Consider the following 3704-nt stretch of genomic DNA (forward strand, 5'->3'; position numbering starts at 1 on the left):
GACTGGTTCCCTTGTCTATGAACGGATTCGGGAGCAAATGTCCGAGTCAGCGTTGGAGATGCTCCAACACCGACCAACAAACCTCCCGCAACGTAATGGAAAGAGAGATGTGTATTTGTCCGCGGACTGATCCCCTTATCTGCAAACAGATGCAGGAGCAAATACCCGAGTCAGCGTTGAAGATGCTTCAACACCGACCAGCAAACCTCCCACAACCTAATGGAAAGAGAGATGTATATTTGTAAAGTGCAAACATGCTAAGAGAAGAAGGATACGCCGACCAGCAAACCTCCCATAACCTAATGAAAAGAGAGATGTATTTTATTTGTAAAGTGCAAACGTACGAAGAGAAGAAGGATAGAGAAAAAAAAAGCAGTGATCCGATCACACTGGGACTCGAACCCAGAATCTCCCGCTCCGGAGGCGAGCGCCTTATCCATTAAGCCATGCGACCAGTGTGCTCAATTTCTAAGTTTGCGCTGTAAACTACTTTCTCCGTCCCATAATTTAAGAACATTATGGGACGGACTAGTAGATGGCAATCGTGTGAGCCTGCTTTGCGCCGACTTCTTGGTGGATTCGAGAGAGAGAAGACAGCAGTATATTACTTATAACTTAATAAGCATTTTAGTTACTTGTTATCCACCTAATGTAATTCTTGTCGTGATTTCCTCTCTTTTTTTCACGTAGAAGGGTTGTTATTTTTGGTGCAAACAGCAGGAGCTCTACTTTTTCATTCCAGTAGAAGGGAAGAACAGAACGTTACAAATAGGAGGTTAGACCCGATTAGAAAACATCTCTTGGATATGATGTACAGGGAAGCAAATCTCTCAACTGTCTAATTTAATGGATGGATTATCCATTATGCCGAGTCGTCTTTGCCAAGTGTAGCACTCGGCAGCGTCTTTGCCGAGGTGGATTTGACTTTCGCCGAGTCTGTTTGTTAATGTACGTAGCCTATACGAGTACATTGTGCAATTAGCATGGATGTATTGTTGGCATCATATTCTGCACAGCCTGATATAAGCAGAACTTGGTCACTTTTGGTGGATGTATTCCTAAAACTTAATAACAGACTCGTGCTAATTGAGCTTGGTAATGTATTCCTAAAACTTCAATCGAGCTCCGCGAGGACGAGGCCAGTGCATTGCTCCTCTCCAAGCCATTTCCTATTTAGCGCTTATAGAGCGACCATTATTACGTCCCCGCTAGCTTCCTAAATGGGCTGCCGGCTCAAGTTGACTTCCCCGTCGGCTTAAACCTTCTAGAAACTTTTTAGTGCCGGGGCTATATCTTGCTTATAGCGAGATGCAGTCTGGCCTCACCTGAAGCTTCCTCGCACGGCTATAGTACTGGGCTGACCCAGTACTATAATTTGTTTTTTCACTGTGTTGCACTGTTCCATTTTTCACCGTGTTACACTGTCCTTCCTTTTTTGGATTTTCTTTTGTTCTTTCTTTGATTTAGTTTCTTTCTTTCTTTCTTGGTTTTCTTCATTTTTTCTTGTTTCTTTCTCAGTTTCCATTGCTACCATTCTTTTGCATTTTTTTTCCAGTTCTCTTTGTTGTTATTGGCTTTTTATTTTTCTTTGTTTCTTCTTTGGATTATCTTGGTTTCATTATTTTCAACACATGCCAACAAAATGCAGTAGACATTCTACATTATTTGTATACATTAAAAATATTTTATATACATATTATTGAAATATATGATTTCACTTTTTGAAAACTGTAATAATTTTTATGACTACAATTTTTCATACACACCGTACATTTATGATATATTTAATACATTTTTATATACGCGTTTAAAATTTTGCAAATACAAGATTAACATTTTTTGAAATACTTGGTCACATTTTTGAACACACGACAAATATTGTTTTCATGAATAAACATTTCTACATACACAATGTACATTTTGTGTATACTCTAGGAAGAATTTATATACACATTTAAAATTTTACTTGTTTTATACTCCCTCCCTCCGGGAATACTTGTCAAAGAAATGGATGTATCTAGATGTATTTTAGTTCTAGATACATCCACTTTTATACATTTCTGCGACAAGTAATTCCGGACGGAGGGAGTATATAGTTTTCATATACATGACAAACAATTTTTTTAAACACATTTAACATTTTTCAAATGCTTGGTTAAAAAATGAAATATGATTAATTTTTTAAAATACTTGAGTAACAATTTTTTAAAGACGCGATCAACATTTTTCATACACATTGTATATTTTTGGTATACAGTTTTCCGTAGACATGAGAAATATTTTCTCTATACACATTTATCATTTTTTAAACACATGATCAATATTTTTTAATACACATTATTTCATTTTGTAGATATTTTTCATATACATGACAAACATTTTCTCTATGGACATTTTTTTAAACACATGATCAACATTTTTCTGTACACATTTTTTTTCTTTTTTTTGTATACATGTCAAACATTCTCTCTATAGATATTTAATATTTTTCAAATATTTCATTAACACTCTTCAAATACTTAATTAACATTTTTCAAATGCTTGATTAAAATATTTTTAAACACATGATCAACAATTTTCATACACATTGTATATATTTTCGTATATGTGAGAAACATTTTCTCTACACACATTTAGCATTTTTCAAATGCTTGATGTGTGTGTGTGTGTCTCTCTGTGTGTGTGTCTCTCTCTCTCTCTCTCTGTGTGTGTGTGTGTCTGTGTACACATTTAACACTTTGTACATACACATTTAGCATTTTTCAAATGGTTATCTAGGGCGTACATACTCCCGCTCTTCATCACAACATAGATGAACCTTTTATACCTCTTTATTATTTTTAATATATACTCCCTCCATTTCTAATTATAAGTCTTTCTAGAGATTTCACTTTTGACTATATACGGATGTATATAGATGTAGTTTAGAGTATAGATTCACTCATTTTGCTCCGTATGTAGGCTCTTATTGGAATCACTAAAAAGACTTATATTTAGGAATGGAGAGAGTACTTCATTAATAATTACTAGATACCACAAAATGATTTTCATGAAAAAATTCATGTGAGTCTACATATTCTTATTGGTTTACGTACATACTGATTTGTTCGTACATGTAAAAAGTATATTACAAAATGTACTTCGCAAATGATATTTTTTTCCACAAAACTCATATTGGGTATCTTAGAATATTTCATGAACTATATTAAGAATGATATAGAGGTACAATTAATGCGTATATGAGGTATATTGAAGACGGGAGTATATACTCCCATGAGTACAGAGAAGTAGTTATATTGGTAAAACTATGTCTATCATTGTTTACCACCGAACTTGTTAAGGTTTGCTAAATATTTAACGTATTGAAAGTTAATAAAAAAATATGAAATAAATAGGGGAGCATCACTCCAATATAATAAGAGGATCCAAATGGTGTGATTGTGAAAATATGCATTTTCGTTTCCTCGGCGGAGAAATAAGCATTTCAGCTCTCTCTCTCTCTCTCTCTCTCTCTCTCTCTCTCTCTCTCTATATATATATATATATATATATATATATATATATATATATATATATATATATATATATATATATATATATATATATATATATATATATATATATATATGGCTGGACTATTTTGTTACCCCGTGCCCCTTATAGGAGCCGAATCGGTACGACAAAAAGAAACGAGCCCACCCCGA

The 3704-nt window shown here is 34.1% G+C and overlaps 1 non-coding gene across 1 annotated transcript; it reads right to left on the minus strand.

Moving 5' to 3' along the window:
* Nucleotides 1-381: 381 nt before the first annotated feature.
* On the minus strand, nt 382-454 carry TRNAR-CCG. The gene has a single exon. It is a non-coding gene; the product is annotated as a tRNA-Arg (tRNA).
* Between the last annotated feature and the right edge of the window lie 3250 nt (nt 455-3704).

The sequence above is a fragment of the Triticum dicoccoides genome, chromosome 7B (genome assembly GCF_002162155.2).
Source record: "Triticum dicoccoides isolate Atlit2015 ecotype Zavitan chromosome 7B, WEW_v2.0, whole genome shotgun sequence".
In the NCBI taxonomy this organism is placed as follows: Eukaryota; Viridiplantae; Streptophyta; class Magnoliopsida; order Poales; family Poaceae; genus Triticum; species Triticum dicoccoides.